The sequence below is a fragment of the Salvia hispanica genome, chromosome 4 (assembly GCF_023119035.1).
Source record: "Salvia hispanica cultivar TCC Black 2014 chromosome 4, UniMelb_Shisp_WGS_1.0, whole genome shotgun sequence".
NCBI classification, from domain to species: Eukaryota; Viridiplantae; Streptophyta; class Magnoliopsida; order Lamiales; family Lamiaceae; genus Salvia; species Salvia hispanica.
The window spans coordinates 17,196,439-17,215,718 of NC_062968.1; positions in this window are offsets into that span (position 1 = coordinate 17,196,439).

Here is a 19,280-nt window from a genome sequence, read left to right on the forward strand (position 1 = left end):
CAGCAACATTTTTCGTTGAAATCTCTTCCGATTCTACCATCGCTAATCAACAAAAAAATTCAGCAAGTATCGAATTCATAAAAAATGAAATCCAGATGTTTTTTAATACACCAAAATCAAAGCAATATACTTAAAATTTGAATCAATTTCTTAACCTGAAGAAGTGGCTTCAACCATCGCCGATTTGGAATGCTGTTTCTCAGCTTCAATCGATTTTTCAACCGATTCTTTCCGATTTTCCTCTTCATTCGTCATTGTAGAAAACTCTATTTCAATGTTTACGGTTTGAATTTTGAAGATCTGCGAGATTTTGCAGATTTTGAAGGGATTCGAATTGTTTGAATTGTATGAAGATTTGAAGATTTTTCAAGAGAGATTTTAGAGAGATTTTTAGAAATTGGTTTGAAATCAGTTTTGATGTTTTACGCTTTTTTTATTAATGAAATTACAATTATACCCCCTTGTTGACATAATGTTGTATCTGTTGACATTTTGTTTAGCTTGTGGATTAGTGGCCCATATTGCATCTCATTTCTCAATTTAACTAAATAATCTCAACCTAATAAGACCGTATATATATATATATGTATATATATGTATATATATATATATATATAGGGGAGTGATCAATTGCTAACTAATTAGCTATCCCAAACTAAGACTAGATCTTAGCCATTAGATTAGAAGATCTAGTGGTTGAAATAATGTCACGCGGATTATATTTTTAATTAAGAAAATTAATAAATAAAATTAAAGGGTATTAATGTCAATTCCCTCTCATTAAAATCATCTTAAAACTTTAAATTTACGTAACTCTCGATTTAAATTATTTTTTCGCAAAAAATATATCAAATTAAAGATAATTTTATAAGGATTCCAACGAGATCTCAATTGCATATGTTCCAACGACATTCGGATGATGAAATTTGATATTTTTTATTTTACTTTTCGTAAATGTTGATAACCAGATTTTTATCAATAAATACATCAAAAAATCTCAATAAAACCATGTAAAAATCTCAATAAATATGTATTGATATTTTCTTGTACTAGTGTTGATATTCTTATGTCGTATTGTTGATATTTGTAATACACTATGTTGATATAAAAAAACATTCACGAAAATTATCATATGATAACATAATGACGATATTACCCTTTTGTTGATATTTTGTATACAAAAATTCTGGAGGAATCTATGCTTCCAAAATTCAAGAGTAGATTCCTCCAGAATTCAAGCGCCGATTTCTTCCAATCTTAACCAAATTTGTTCGCAAAATTAACGTGAATTGTGTTGCGTGATTTCTAAACTAAATTCAGCTTCCTGTCCAAATTCGTTCACGTTTGATCGCGACGTCGCTTCCCGGTCGAATCGCGACGTCTGGAGTCGGGACTGACGGTGGGCATCATCCAATGGCCGAAGCATGAAGGACAGGATGGCGTACCGGCGGCTGGCTCAAATGCCACAACCAAGCTTCGTCTCTGATTCGCAATGAGGCAGGAGACCAACACCGTGCGCTGCCGCTCACCGACGACGGTGATGGTGTCGACTAGGCCTGCAGTGAGGTCGAGAGAGAAATAGTGATAGAGTGAGAGAGAGGGAAGTCGGGGAAAGAGGAGGGAGATGCCTGCACCGCCACACGCCGGTGACGTCGGTGGTCCTCCGCGACCAGGCGAAAGAGAAAAGAGGCGTTGCAGCGGCTATTGTGAGAGAGAGATAAAAGTTTGGGCGCATTGTTCAGGGTTTAGTTATATATTTCACTATATGATAATATACTTCACTATATGAACAATATACTTCACTAAAATGAAAAAACGGTACATCATAAGACATGTTAAATATACTTCACTATAATCATAATATACATCACTATGTACACAATACACTTCACTGAAATGAAAAAAAGGTACATTATAAGGCATGCAGAATATACTTCAATATAAGCACAATATACATCACTATATGCTCAATATACTTTACTGAAATGAAAAAATTGTACACTGTAAACTATATTCTTCGCTGAAATATCAAACATCATATTTTTAGTTCACTTCTTACTTATTTTTAGTTCACTGTGTACATATTTTAGTCCACTAAACGTGAGTTTTATTTCATTGTCAGCTTATTTTTAATTCACTTTTTACTGGTTTTTAGTTCAATGCGTACATGTTATGTTATTTTTAATTCACTTTTTACTGGTTTTTAGTTCAATGCGTACATGTTATGTACGTGAGTTTTATTTTGTTGCAAACTTGTTTTTTTGTTCACTTCTTACATATGTATAGTTCCCTGCGTACTTGTTTCAATTCACTACTATAGTTGTTCACTTCGTACCAAAACTTATCAGATTACAATTTTAAGTTGTGAACTATATTTTGTTAAATAATTAACCGGTATTCATACGTGAACTAAATAGATTAGACATAAAGTGAAGTATATTGTGCATATAGTAAAGTATATTGAGCATAAAGTGAAGTATCTTGTGCATATATTGAAGTAAATTGAACATGCCTTATAGTTTACTATTTTTTCACTACAGTGAAGTATATTGTGCATATAGTGAACTATTATATGCTTATAGTGAAGTATAATAACTTTACAATGAATTACAGTGAAGTAAATATGTTCTATAGTGAAGCAAATATGCTCTACAGGAAGTAAATAGTCTAACATAATATTGAATTTAATTGAAAATGATGAGCTTTATATTGAACTAAATAACACATATTATGAACTATATCAGTTTCATACAAATGGTCATGAACGCTTGAAGTTTACAATCATTTTTCCACATCTATCTCTATGTTGTTGCTACATTCTTGATAATGTTTTGATGTTGTCGTCAAGATATTCAATGACTCATGGTTTGTTTCCAACAACATTAATGCGTTGCAATTCTTTGCTCTTAGCCTTTGGAGTATTTCCTTGCTGCTTCTTTTAGGCAATACATTTCCAATCTTGTTCCCGCTCACCATAGTAACAATCATCATATACTTCACTCTAAGGTCTATTCACTTCACTGAAATAAGAAAACACAAAACACTGTAAGACATACATTGTATACTTCACTCTAAGCATAAACTGAATCACTGCAAAGGTAAAATACTTCACTCTTTAACTTTAAGCTCTATACACTCTAATCATGAAATACTTCACTCCATGCACGTTTTACTTCACTGAGATGAAAAAATAGTGCACTATTAGCAAGGATCACAAACACTTCACTCTAAGCATGAAATACTTCACTCTATGCATGTTTTACTTCACTGAGATTAAAAAATAGTGTACAATAAGCATGGATCACAAACACTTCACTCTAACCATGGAATACTTCACTCTATGCACGTTTTACTTCACTGAGATTAAAAAATAGTGCACTATAAGCAAGGATCACAAACACTTCACTCTAACCATGGAATACTTCACTCTATGCACGTTTTACTTCATTGAGATGAAAAAATAGTGCACTATAAGCAAAGATCACAAACACTTCACTCTAAGCATGAAATACTTCACTCTATGCACGTTTTACTTCACTGAGATGAAAAAATAGTTCACTATAAGCAAGGATCACAAACACTTCACTCTATGCACGTTTTACTTCACTGAGATGAAAAAATAGTGCATTATAAGCATGGATCACAAACACGTTACTCTAACACTAGAATACTTCACTCTAAGCAAGTTTTACTTCACTGAAATGGAAAAACAAAGCACTATAAGCATGGATCACAAACACTTCACTCTAACACTAGAATACTTCACTCTAAGCAAGTTTACTTCATTGAAATGGAAAAACAAAGCACTATAAGCATAGATCACAAACACTTCCCTCTAACACTAAAATACTTCACTCTAAGCAAGTTTTACTTCACTGAAATGGAAAAACAAAGCACTATAAGCATGGATGACAAACACTTCACTCTAACATTAGAATACTTCACTCTAAGCATGTTCCGATCAGAAACCCTAGATTCAATGATTCCTCATCCGATTTGCCGGTAAATAATTCAACTTAAGAATCAGAAGATGCAGTTCGATTGACGCAGACAGAAAAACCAGAGGGAAAAAAGGAGAAATAGAATCAATGAAACAATAGTCATTTAATTTAACGAAAAGCTTCGAAACTCAAAAATATCAGTGAATGAAAATGTGCATTATTAAATGACACGTGGCATTAATTTAACCGTCAGATGACAAAATCGTGGGGCTAGGATTAAGAAGGAAAAATGACAAAAGATATGAAATATAAATATATATATATATATATATATAGAGAGAGAGAGAGAGAGAGAGAGAGAGAGAAAGAGAGAGAGAGATAGAGTCCTATTAACCACAAATCCATCCTTAAAGACCAAACTAGAGACCAAATTAGGGCCACTCATTTTTCTCAATCTTATGGTTATGATTAATTTATAATTAATTTAATATTTTATTAAAATTAAAACGTTTTTTTTTATTTTTTAGATTTTTTTAATTTTTTTAATTTTTTTTAATTTTTTTTTTCGATAAAAACTTGCCGGAGTAAATAATGAACTATATTCACTACATAATGAACTAAATGAATGTATGTTATGAACTTATTACTTCATTCGGTCGTGCTATTACTTCATTCCGTTAGTTTATTACTTCATTTATTCATGCTATTACTTCATTCTATTAGTTTATTTATTACTTCATTCAGTCGTGCTATTACTTCATTCCGTTAGTTTATTACTTCATTTATTCATGCTATTACTTCATTCTGTTAGTTTATTACTTCATTCCGTCAGTTTATTACTTCATTCAGTCATGTTATTACTTTATTCCATTAGTTTATTACTTCATAATGTGTTAGGACATAATTATCGAAAAATTACTTCATTCATGACATAATGTGAAAAATTACTTCATAACATGCATTCATTTAGTTAATCATGTAGTGAATATAGTTCATTATTTACTCCAGCAAGTTTTTATCGAATAAAAAAAAATTTAAATTTTTTTTTAAAAAAAATTAAAAAAAAATTAAAAATATTTATTTTAAAAAAATAAATTAAAAATGTTTTTATTTAATAAAATATTAAATAATTCTAAATTAATCATAACCATAAGATAAAGAAAAATGAGTGGCCCAAATTTGGTCTCTAGTTCGGTCTTTAAGAAGGGTTTGACATTGATCACAACTCTCTCTCTCTCTATATATATATATATATAGGGATGTAGGGGAGCATTAAACTACTTTCACCCCTTAAGATACTATTTCCTTCTTAATTACAGCCATTAGATTATAGTATTGGACGGTCAAGATTAGATTCATGAAATTAAACCCGTGTTGCATTATCAGTAACAGTCTGTGCATTATTAGATTATAATTGTAAAAACATTTTGTCTGGAGCACGTTTCAAAACGGAAGTTCCGATAATTAAGCGGGATTTTGATACACCTTTCCAACTTCTTACTCTCTCTCTCTCATTACATCAAATCAAAATCGATCAGTCACAACTCTCTCATTTTGACGAAGGAGAACCCTAGCCGCCCCTGTTGAAAATCCTTTGAACTGTCTGTGACTTCGGTTTTGACGGTGAAAAGCGGCGTGGGTCGACGAATCCCAGTATTACAGTTCCGTTTTTAGAGGGCGGTCGTCGTCGGTGAAGTGTACACCTCCGATCTTCATTTACGGTACGAGGGTGAAGTCTCGATTTTTTGTAAATTTGCTTTTAAAAAGGTGAAATTGTGAGCATTAGATGATGGGTTATCAATATTTGGATGTTTATTGTTGGTTTCTGAGTTGAATTTGGTTTGATGTTAGGGTTTTGGGTTGTATTCGTCCTAAATTTGACGATTGTTGTCGGTTTAGCTTTAGATTTTCCTTTTCTGTTGTTCTGGTGTATTTTCACACGCGGTTCCTCTTGTTGTTGTTCTGTGTGTTAGTTCTGCGATGTCGAAGAGAGGACGCCCTTACAAGAGCCAGCCCACCCAGACCGAAGGTCAGAATGCTGCGCCTCTATACGAAACCGATAGTGTGATTTTTCATTGTGTAGTTCATTATTTCACGTTCGATGTGCATTTTATGGTTATTTGTTTGCATTACAACGCTTTTACATTGTGTAGTTCAAATATTTAAACATTATTCCTTACATTTTCTGTATTATTTGTTTGGGATGCATCATTATTGGTCTACAGTGCGAATATATATACGTTTCATACATTATTCAACATTGTAGGTGCATTTTTTTACTGGTTTTTGACATTAGAACTGTATTCCATCAATGAGATTATGTTGGGAGGAGTGGGTTACCTTGTTTTTTCAAAATTCAGTTAATTTTGTGCATTATTCGTTTGAAAAACTACATTATTGATGTTGCGTGCATATTTTTATACATTATGCATTTCATTTCCTGAATTATTTGTTTGGATTTCAACATTATTGGTGTACACAGCTGCTACATAGAAGATTAATACATTATGCAACATTTTGTGTGCATTTATGTTACTGTTTTTTTACATTAAAACTGTATTCCATCTCTGAGTTAATGTTGGTAGAAGTGGTTTTCATTTTTTGAGCATTATTCATTTATTTCTATGCATTATTCAGTTGGATAACATCATTTTACATGTTGCTGCAAATTCTTAAAAATTATTCAGATAATTGGAAAGTTGTTGCTGCTATAGGAAAGTTGTATGCATTACTCAATACTTTGTCTGCCTTGTTCAGTTCTTTGTCTGCATTAGTTGGATAAAATTCAGTTAGTTTTTTGCATTATTCGTTTGAATAACAACGTTATTAATGTTGCTTGAATATTTTTAAAACATTATTCGTTACATTTTCTGAATTATTTGTTTGGGTTTCAACATTATTGGTCTACAAAACGGCTACATAGAAGATTAATACATTATTCAACATTTTGTGTGCATTTTGTTACTGTTTTTTTACATTGAAACTGAATTCCATCTCTGTTGTTTCATTTTTTTGGACATTATTCAATTATTTGTATGCATTATTCAGTTGGATAACATCATCTAACATTTTTGTTGAATTTTCTTCATGTTTTGTAAGCTTTATTCAATTCTTTGTCTGCATTACTTGGTTGGAATATTGCATTGCTACTTATTGACCTCTAACAACTGATAGGCGGCTAACAGTCACTTTTTCTACATTATTTAGCATTGATTGTCCATTATGGTTATGTTTGTTTGCATTATAATTGTTTTCCATATCTGATGTAATGCTGCTACAAGTTGTATACATTTTAATTATATTATTAAGTTCATTGTATGCATTATTATAGGGTTCATTACCATTATGACAGAGTCCACTATGTCAATAATTCATTTATTATTATGCATTGCTGCAAATTGTTTACTTATTCCTCTGTGCAGCTTCTAAACATCCAAGGTTGGATATAGATGAGGCTGTGGATGATGTTCTGCCTCTAACAATTGCACAAAAATTTAGGGAGGGACTTACGGTACAACAGTTAGGAGAGTCTGGAACCTCAAATGAAGAAGGGGAAAAGAGGAAGGCACGAGGAAAAAAAGTTGACCACTTATACACCAGGAGCACAACAGAATTCGTAAACTGTTTGAAAGGTCTTACCCCACGGCAGAAGGAAGCAGTTGAAGAACTTGGATTCGGCGCCATGCTACACTACAACATCAGTGAGATTCCCGGGTACATTGGATGGATAGGCCACCTAAATTCAGCTTTGAAAGGTGGGTCGAGAATTATGGGCTCCAGTGAACTAGATGGTTTTTGATTTTGATATGAACTAGATGTTTTTTACTAATGTGAAGGGTGAACATTGAATTTGGGGGGTCGAATGCTTTGGATATCTTACAATGTTTTGGATTTCTTGGAACTAAATATTTTGGATTCTCCTGACCAAGGTGTTTTTACAAAGTTTTGGATATGTAGGAACAAAATGTTTGCTTCACACAACTGGTTATTGCTTCAGATAACTTAATAATTATAAAGTATTTCGTAATAATGTACAATATACAGGGAATAATGTATAAAAAACCATCGAACAAATTAAAGTAATACATTGTGCACAGTAAAATGCATATAACTAAACATATAATGTAAAAAAATTAAAGTATAATGCAATTTTCACTTTAATGCACCGTTATTCAAATAGATACCAATAATGCACCAAAATAACAAAATAATGTAACAGTTACACATGCATAATAACAAAATAACAAAATAATGAAACAGTTACACATGCATAATGTATGAAAAATTGCATATAATGCACCGTTATTCAAATAGATACCAATAATGCACCAAAAAACTTTTATAATGAATAATCATTTAAACAATCTTGTTCAAAGTGGGAAGAAATAGACTTAAACAGCCCGGGCATACACATCGTAGAACGCGAAACAAAAATCCAATGATTTGAACTTCTGGCCAACCACAGGCTTCAAATCTTCCGAACACTCAGGTACAACAACCACCCACACAATCACAAAAACAAACAGTCAACTAACATAAACATTATGCATCATAAAACTTGCATTATCTATCTAATAATTTACATTAATTGAACTAAATCTACATTATATGAATCCAATAAACACAACACGGTAGTTTAAGTAACGTGTCTAAACCATAACGAATGCAACACAACACGTGCATTATCTATCTTCTAATTTAAATTATATAGTACTAAATCTACATTATTTGTAGCTAATAACACAACACCCTAGATTAATCAACGCAACTAAACCACAAAATAATACTTGGAATATTTGTTAACAACTTTACATTATCCAGTACTGAATGAACATTAAGATTGACAAATAATACATCATCCAAGCAGCCCGTCCCTAAACCCTAGCCCATGCAAACTCAATTCAAAACCCTAGCCGACCACTTAAGAAAACTCATGCGCATCTTGTTAGCGTCTGTTATGGCAGTAGATTCAATTAACAGATACAACTAAACGAAGAAGTTTGCGTTAGTATGTGTGATTTGAAAATTAATGAAACTTTGATACAATAAACTATGACTTATCTGAAACAATTACCTTCGTCCATGTTTGAAACATAAGCTTCATCTATAGTGGAAGAACCACCTTCTTCCATTGTATTAACGACAATCTTCCAGGAACACTCCCTAAAATAACGCACAAACGCACACACTACATACGCTAATTACAACCAAGGCTAGATTCGCACAAACGCACGATTTTATAACAACGGAATTTTACAGAAGAACTAACATTGAAAAATGAAAGAGAAGAAAGAACGATTAAAGAGAAGAAAGAACGATGTAATTCTGGGAGAAGAAGAAAAAAAACCGACGCAATATTTGGTGAGGAGAAAATTATGGACTTTCCATAACCACCAAAATTGTCATTCCCTTAAAAGCCCCTTTCCATATTTTTTATTAATAAAAAATGCATAAGCAGGCCTTAATTTCGACCATTAGATGTTAATAATGAAAGGTTGAGATTAAAAAGGAAAAAGCATATAACATAAGAAAAGCATATGAATACACCTCTAGGGATGTATTCACATCATTTTTACATCTTTTGTTCTATTCTCCTTTTTAATCTTGGCCATTCAATTTAAAGATCTAATGGCCCAAAATAGACCCTGATTAATTAAATTTTATTCATCATAAAAATCTAAAAGGGCCTTCTTGTCATACACATCATACACATTTGATTTAGTTATGGTAAGTAGCTTGATTTTCTCCATCAAAGATTTCAGCGTTTATTTTCTACGATACAATTAATCGTTCTTCTCTTCTATTTTTTCTTCTCCTATTCTCCATTGAAGAACATACGGTTTTCTACTTCTTCTTAAATCCAAATTTTTATCGTTTTTTTCATTCTTTTACAAATTCTGTTTTATTGGAGAAGTCGCGATTCCTTGACGTTTTCTTCAACAATGGAATAAGGTAATTTACGTACTTGACATGTTCATTATTAATATGATGATATTCTCCATTAATCTGATGTTTGTATGTTATGACCATTTTATTTAAACTATTTTTGTTTATGTGTTATATAATCTTAGGATTTTGTGCAATACTTGGGTTTGAATGTAGGTGGCTAGTTTAATTTAATCCACTAGGGTTTAGCAGTCGTTGGTGGCTAGGGTTTAGTATTTTGCTTAGGCGACAAGTCTCATGTATTAGGGTTTAGCAGTCGGTGGTGGCTGCTGTGTTGTAATTCTTGATTTATATAATGTACGAATAGTAGTGTATAATGCATTCTTTCTAATCTGTAATGTACGATTTATATCATATAATGAAAAGCAGATGTATATGCCCGCGCTGTTGGAGATGGCGAAGCAGATGTAATAAAAAGCAGATGTATATGCCCGTCGTTGGTCAGAAGTTCCAATCAGTAGATTTTGGTTTTGCGTTTTACGATGTATATGCCCGCGCTGTTGGAGATGGCGAAGGAGAAAGAACTTCGTAAGGGAAAGAGGAAATGTTGATGTATTTTGTACCTAAAAACATGATTAGTTTTCATTTTCGGTTAAGTCTTAGTATTCATTTCGTTATCCTAGTGTTATTAATCCTACAACTATCAACAATTTATGCATATTAAATTTGCATTTTTAGTCTGCTAATGTACATTATTAGTAACGAAGTCGTACGTTGTTGTTTACAAGCAGTTAACTTAATTCGACTACAGTTCATTATTAGAAACATTTTGTACATTACACATAAGAACATTGCATTATTACACTGTTAATGTACATTATTATTAATGAAGATGTACATTATTGTACGCAATGACTTGAGTTGTTGTGGATTATATTTCCGTGTCAGTTCATCATTAATAAGCACATCTTGTCCATTATTCGATTAATTTCATCCATTATTAGTCTGTTAATGTACATTATTAGTAACGAAGTTGTACATTACAGTTCATTATTAGAAACATTTTATACATTACACATAAGAACATTGACATTACTCGGTTCTTTACATCCATTATATGTGTTGTGTTTACGACATCAGACACTAGTACCAAAATATGCTTCTGTTCGCAAGATGTTCCGCATACTATGTATGGTTCAAAACAGACCAAGCAACAAGTCGTCTTTTTTTCCTACCAAAATGAGCTATCCAAAAAAACATGGTGTTAAAAGTAATATAAACAGCGTTTCCAATTATTATCCATACGATCAATGCAGCCCATAATCATCGACCCACTTCTCGAAGTTGAACTTTGGCGGCCTCTCTCTCCAAAACCTGGTGGCATGAGCTTGGTTGATGCCACCTCTGGAGTTATGTGGACAAGTCAGCAGAGTCTTTGCAAATTTTATTCGGAACATTTCCAAGCTCTTTGTCCCCTTGGCGATGAGGCCGCACTCCCAATCTTTCTCACTCTCGCCGAAGTCTCCCAACCTTGGCTGCTTCGCTGCTGTCCAAAAATCAGTAATGTATCACATTAATATTTTATAATGCATACTACTTGATGTATAATGTACAAATGGAAACAGCTAATGCACCAAGGAATATTACATTCTCTCAACCATTGACCATTTATAAAACCAAATTATTTAAATTTAAAAATATATATAATGTACACCACTTCCTACAATAATGTACCCAATGCAGCAAATAATGCACAAACGCCTACGACATTCACTCAATTACATTCATATTAAGAACCCAACTAATGTAACTTCAAAAAACAACATAATCTACACCACACCTTACAATAATGCATACTACTTGCTATATAATGTACAAATGGAAACAAATAATGCACCAACGAATATTACATTCTCTCAAACATAATGTACACCACTTCCTACAATAATATACTAAATGCATCATATAATGCACAAATACCCCAACAATTCAAAAGGCAAATACAAAAGATTGCTCACCTGCAGTGGTGGGTTGGCTTTTGTAAGGTCGGCCTCTCTTCTTCATGATAGATCTGTGAGACAAACCACAAATGAAAACCGCTACATTAAAAATTCAGTACTATACAGAACCCTAGCAAAAATGCCACTGGTTTTGAAAAATCAACACCAAATGTAAATCAATCGAAACTTCAATAACTTAAATCGACCAATACAACAACCTAAAGCCACAATGAACTGAAAGGGGCGAATAATGAAGATAAACCTACAACAAATGAACAAGCTTTCCTGATTTAACAATCAAATCGTCCAAATGTTTGCCAAAAAAGTGACCGTCTTTAGTAGAAAACTCCGAACCGTCGACTATAGGTAATTTTTATGGCTAAAATCAAATCGGGAACTGCTCTATTACCAAAAATCAGAAATTTGGAACCCTACCTTGTTGTCGATTGCAAATCTTCCACCGATTGAAACGTTGGCGTGTTGACCGTAGAGCATGATTCCAATACAAACCGTCGCTTAGAGTGCAGTCTCCATGATTTTGCAGCGGCTAGGTTTTGAAATGGGAGAGAAAGGGTTTCAATCGTGGGTTGAGGGATGAGAGAGGTTTTGTGAGAGAGAGTGTAACGCCCCACTTTTTTGAACCCTAATTTTTGTGACGTGGAAAATTTTTGCATTAAATGCTTTTAATGCTATGATTATGTGGAATTAAATGATGAGTGATTTAATTGCAATATTCTTGTGACCTAATTGCGATATGGGATTAAGTTTGAGTTGAATAGTCAACATGGTGGAAAATATGACGTGGCCGTGGAATGGTCAAAGTCGTTGGAAAATGTGGAATGGAGGTGAATTCGAATATGTGGATATTTTAATGTGGGGAGAAAGAATAAGTGTGGTGAATTATTTTCCTAAGGGATGAGTGAGAATTTAATAGGAGCATTATTTAAATATGTGGATTTTTTGACCCCTCCTATTTATTGAAGGAGAAATCCTATTTTTCTTGGATTTAAATTATTGCTTGGGATAATTATCCGAATTAAATCCAAAGTCCGAATATTCCTATTTATTGATGAAATTTTCGGCTCCTATATTTGTCTCTAGGGGGATTTTCGAAAATCCCATGTTTTATGGGAGAAGGGATTTTATTATTATTTTATTTGATCCCTTGTTTATTCTCTTCCATAAATAAATTCAAATATCCTAGCATATCTTGCCATATCTTGTTTAAATAATATTTAATAATTGATTCCTTATGAAGAATCAATTCCAACGCCACTTTCCTATTTAATTGGGGAGAATATTTATTATATTCTTGCTCCGTGATATTTTATTCTACTCCGTGAAATATTCAAATTAAATCATAGGCTAATTAAATAGCCTAAGAAATTCGAAATCCTCCTTTTTCTCAGCGGTTTTAACGCCAACTACTCCTTAAATCTCTTCCAAATCTTTAATTTATTTAATTAGAGATATTATATTTTGCACTCTATAAATAAGAGTGAGAGACCTAACCCTAGCACAACAGAAAAACCGCCCCACCCCCTAAACCACGTCGCTCTCTCCATCTCTCCACTCTCTCAAATTTTCTTCTACCTTCTCCATTAATTCTTCATCTTTTGGAGAAGAATTGAAGCTGCAATTCAAGATTTTGTTGAAGAATCAAGATCCTACTTGTTTCTACCGTTTGTTTTTGCAAGAAAAGGTACTTCTATTATTAATCTTTTCTTCTCCTACCGATCAATCGGTGTTCTTGAGTCCACATGCATTTAGAACGAGTGAAGGGGGAAATTAATCAGTGAATTTGGATGCATGTGTGTGTGTGACCGTGTGTGTGTGTGTGCACGCCTCGTGTCACGACCGCATTTTGCTAAGGATAGCGAAAGCGGGTAAATCGCGACTAATGGGGGATTAAAGAAGCGGGGAAAGAAAAAGGGGGAAAAACTTGTGAATATACTCGAAGGCCAAATCGACACTTCATAGAATAGAAGCTAAATGTACCATTTCATGGTCTTAGAACTAGAATGAATATTACATCCACAAATCAGAGTTCGAAGGTGAGATTCTAAGATGTCTCACTTCACAAAAGAGCAGCGGAATAAGTCCATACTAGACGACTTCGTGTATGAAGACACGAATCGTGAAGAGATCCACTTGATTATTTAGTAGCATTCGACTCCGATCACATCTCCATCCTCTTGACGTTCAACCTGCACATTTATAAATACATGCAGGGCTGAGTACAGGAGTACTCAGTGGACACATGCCGAAAACAAAACATACAAGTATATAGTTGTCATCCATCCACAGTATCGCACGGGGGTTTTTCTTAAAAGGCCCGAGCATACTAAATTCTCTGTGAGCTAAATGTTCGATTGATCAATCTAAGTTCTTTTGGATCCTCGCCTTATCTGATAATCGTGTACCGTGAAGGTGGCCACCTTCAGCGGACACATCGCCGGCCAACAGCTGATGGCTCACGGCTCTCGTGCACATTATTCCGAACAGGATTTGCGGTCCTATTGGGAACCGAATTCTTTAAACTCGGGCTGGCATCGCCAAAACCCACGGGCTACAACCCCAACAGATAGGCCTCAAAACAAACATTTTATGGCATGACAACAACTTTAAAACAATCACTGCTTCATTTTGAGAAAAATACTTTTTCATAACTTCAAAAGTATTTGCTTTATATCCACACTATAGTGCTGGATATTAAAAGAAAGCCCACCTGATATGCTTATGTCTCAACTCAATTACTCGCTTTGGCCTCACTCGCCCTTGAGCAATTTATCCCTTGAAAATAAATAGCGTAGCACGCTAATTAATACTTGAATTATTCCTCTTTAGAAAGAATGCATGCATCCTATTGGATAGCACCTATATCTCGGTCTCGGCTTATAGGATTTTTCTTAATCCTACCTCGGCTTCACTACTCTGCAGAGTTTATTTATTCTCTTTATTAACTTGGAGAAATTCTGTTTTCTCTAACTTAAATATTCGGGCACTTATTAACAAGAATAGGAATTCTTGGAAAGTCTCTTCTTAAATCCTTTTCTTCGGATTTTTCTTAAGGCCGCCCATGGCGTCGCGGGGCGACGCCGGTCGGCTTTCGCGTCTCCCACTTTACTACTTTATTTTTCCGGACTCTAAATAAATTATTTGAGAATTTATTCCTCGGCCTTCGAGCTCCAACTCTATTTTTTTCCATCTTTGGAAACTTAGTAAATTATTCGGGAATTAATTAATTGAGCTCCATCTCAATTCTTAAATAATTCCAACTTCTCATAATTTAAATCTTAGCCCAAAGCGCACTGCACTCAATTAATTATAACAATTCAAGTGGCCCACTTATCCATTTGTTCCATTAAATGGGACTTAGCCCAACTATAATTCTCTTGGCCCACTAAACAACTCAACTAAAATAATGGGAGGCCCAATTAAAAGAAATAAGGCACCAACCCAATTCTCCTTAAGTGCTATCGGCACTTCTCAATATTCCTTCATCAAAATACTCAGAACTCAAGGCATTTCACCTCCTTCCCTCTTTTCTTCTCTCGGCGGAAATTCAGCCGCCCCCGCCCCTTACTCACGACCTTTTCGGCGATCGCCATCTCCGGCGTCGCCGGAGCTCTCTCCTTCTTCCCCTAAAACCCCTTTTTTTTTCTTTCATCTCTTAACTCCAAATCAAATTCAAAATCCCTAACTTCAAAATCCAAATCCCTAAATTCAGAATCGGAGGCGGCGCCTTCTCCGGCGAAATTGGCACTGCTCCGTGTCGCCGGAGTTTGTCCATTCCTCCGCTGACTCTCCTTCCTTCCTTTCTATCAGAACCAACTTAATTTCCCAAATTGAAGAACACGGCGGCGTCTTCTTCTCGTGCTCGCCGCTGCTCCGGTCGGCGCCTCCTCTGCGTCGCCGGCAGCGCATAGCACGCACCGCCTCTGCTCCTTTCCTCTCGGCGGGAACGCGCCTCACCTGCGTCGCCGGCGAATTCGCCTCGGCTTTCTCTGACGAGCGCTCTCCGTCCAGCGCTGGCGTCCTCGGCGAACCTAGCGGCAGAGAGGAGGCATCGCCTCCTTCTCCCTCTCTCAGCCGCGACCTGCAGCTGCTCTGCGGAGGTTTTCGGAGTCCCGCCGTCGCCGGCTGCCTCGCCCCTGCTGCCGCCGTGATCCGCAGCTTCTCCGCGGAAGTTCTTCGGCTCCGTCGACACTCGCCGTCGCCCGGCAGCCCCTCCGCCTAAGCTAAGTCCTCTCCCCCTACCCTTTACTCTTTTTTTTTTTTGAGTTATGGCAGCAGCTTGCTGATTGTTAGCATGTGGTATGATCTTGTTGGAGCATTTGTTAATTCTCATGATCTAAATCTTTGAGAGCCTACTGGATTGGTTCCTTTCCTTGGTTTGATTGCTTTCCTTGCAATACTAGTTACTGATTTATCAATTGGGGCACTTAGCTTACTGCATTGAGTCTCTATTTCTTACATATGCTTACTGTGGGAGAACTTGAGGGTTCTACTATTGTTCCATACTTGGTTGTGAGAGTTCTATGGATATTCTAAGTTCTTGCGCTATTTACTGAGCTAGCTCTACATGATGCAAAGGGTGTTGAGGTTGTTTACCTCACTTGTTGAACTTGTATCGGTGGTGGCTGTCCTTGCCGTCACCGCTCGCTGCCCTCTCCCTCCTCCCTCGCTGCTCTTCGCGTTTGGTGTTGCAGAATTTGTGGTGATGGAATGTGGTGGTGGAGGAGGTGAGGAGAGGTTGCTTATATGGTGCTAAGCTATTGAAAGCTAGGCTTGAGACTTGGAGTCAAAGACTCCTATTTTGGGCTTGTTAGCTCTCTTACTTTCGAGCTTGATGATTGTGAGATTCTTGCCGTTTTGGTGATAGTGGCTGATTCCCTTGGCTGATTTCTCGGCCTCGATCGACGGGGAGATGAGAGTTTGTCTCATCCTCTATTTTTGGGCTTGTGTAGGAGCTCGCTCTCCAATGCCCCTTTGTCTCGACTCCCTTTTGATGTTAGAGGAGATGGTGACCAAGATTTTCTTACCTCATGCTATACTTTGTAGCTTACTTAGCTACATTATCACTAAATGCTCCATCTCTTTATTTAGCTTGTGCTTCCATCTCTCTTTACTTGTGTGTCACTTTCTAATACCCTCTTTGGTGTTAATATTGCAGGTATCATAGCTGGAAATTTGGAGCCTTATGGGCTGAAAATCGAGAAGGATGGGGAAGAAGAAGAAGAAGAGATCCTATAGAGATCCTTTGGCTCCATCACCAAAATAGCTAGCTTCCAACTTGCTCACTAGTGTAGGATAATGGTGTAGAGAAGATGTGTGTGTGTCACCCTCACATATGTAACATGTGCTAGATGTATCTCCAACATTCTTGTATAATTTGTTCCTCAATTATTTATCTAATAAAAGCATAGCTTTACTTTTATCCTTGCCACAAAATTTCCTTGCACTTTATTCCTTCCACGAAACATACTTAAATTACTCCAAAGTCGAATACAACGAGGAAGGTACGATTACACAACTTCTAAGAGAAATTAATTAAGCTACTAAATCCGATTTATCTCGAAAGAAAGGATCGAAATTTCCGGGGCGTCACACCTCGGTAGGCGTGCACATATGTGTTGCGTGTGTTGTGTGGGAACACTCATGCGTGACACGATGTGATGATAAATCTGGAATTGTTGTGTGAATAAAAACGATATGATAATCGTACTTTGATTTTGATTGGTGATATTGAAAATAATCGATGGGAAAAGGGAAACGTGAGATCATGCATGATTTTGATCCATGATTGAGACTTATTTGAAATATATGAACTAAAGGTGATAGTTCGCATTCCCGGTGTGATATCAAGAAGAAGTGCGTTTTTGTTGAACTCGAAGGAAATCGAGGTGGGCTTTATTCTAAACTCTCTCTTATGTTGCAAATATATGAAAGTGGAGCAATAAGGGTGGATTAAACTGTTATGCCATGCCTATGAATTATTTTGGATATTGTGTGTGTCTGATGCCTAGATTGTGAGTATGCTCCATTAGGCTAAAGGGCTATAAAAACGAATTCGGGTCTGAGTAGGGCCGCAAACCCTATCAGGCTAGTGTACACGGGAGATCGGGAGCCGTCCTTGCTAGTCGGCCGATCTCGTGGGCGAAAGTGTGGCCACACTTCGTCGCACCATATGAAATGATAATTGATGAGAAAATGGGAGGTATTATTTGACTGGCCAGTCCATGATATATTTTGTGATACTCGATGCTTATCTTTAAATAAATGCAAAACCTCGAGTTCACTATGGTAAGGGTGGCATAACTATAAAATGTTTTGGCATGAGTCCACTGAGTATGTTTAAAATACTCAGCCCAAGCATGTGTTTTCCCTATGTGCAGGTTAAGCGGCAACGGGCGGTCGATGGTGTTGAGATGGTTGAATCGAATAATATGGATGGTTGGGATTTTGAGTGTAGTCGTGTCTTCATACATGGCTTCGCTTTCTCTTGGATTGCTTCCGCTGAATGTTTTGAAACTTATTATCTTTGGTTGGTTTGAACCTATTGGAATATTGGGAAATTATTGCGTTTTGTTGGAGCTACAATAAACCTTTGATTTTTGAGCTTAGCCTATGCTATCTATTAAATCTTGATCTTCGTATTTAAAGCCGTTGACTTGTTGCGTTGATCTTCATTAAACACTTGGTCAAATCTCTTTAAATGAAACCCTAGTCTACATTTCTTGTTGCCTTAAGTTCGCCTAGTTAACAGTCGTCGTATTTATTATACCCTAGAAATGTCGGGCTGTTACAGAGAGTGATTGGATGGAATGTGAATCGGTAGCAATGAATAGCCCCCTGAATTCTCGCTCATTCTGTTTGAAACGTGTGGAATCATCTGTTTGTTTACCATTATACCCTTATAATGCACAAAATTGAACTAATAATGCAACACGGGATCATATATGTCCTCTTAATCTAGTCCGTCCATTCCATCAATCTAATGGATGATATTAAGAAGGAAATAAACACTAAGAGGGGCAAAAGGACCTTAATGCTACCCTATATATATATATATATATATATATATATATATATAGGGTCTTGTTATGTTGAGATTATTTAGCTAAATTGAGAAATGAGATGCAATATGAGCCACTAATCCACAAAATTAACAAAATGTCAACAAATACCACATTATGTCAACAAGGGGGTATAATTGTCTTTTCATTAAATTGTGTTTGAAATCATTTTCTAAAATCCTCTCTAAAACTCTAGCTACAAAGTCTTCAAATCTTCAACATTCAAATCTTCAACATTCAAATCTTCAAATCTTCAACATTCATATCTTCAAATCTTCAAATCTTCAACATTCAATTCTTCAAATCTTCAAATCTTCAACATTCACATCTTCAAATCTTCAAATCTTCAAATCTTCAAATTTAAATCTTCGAAT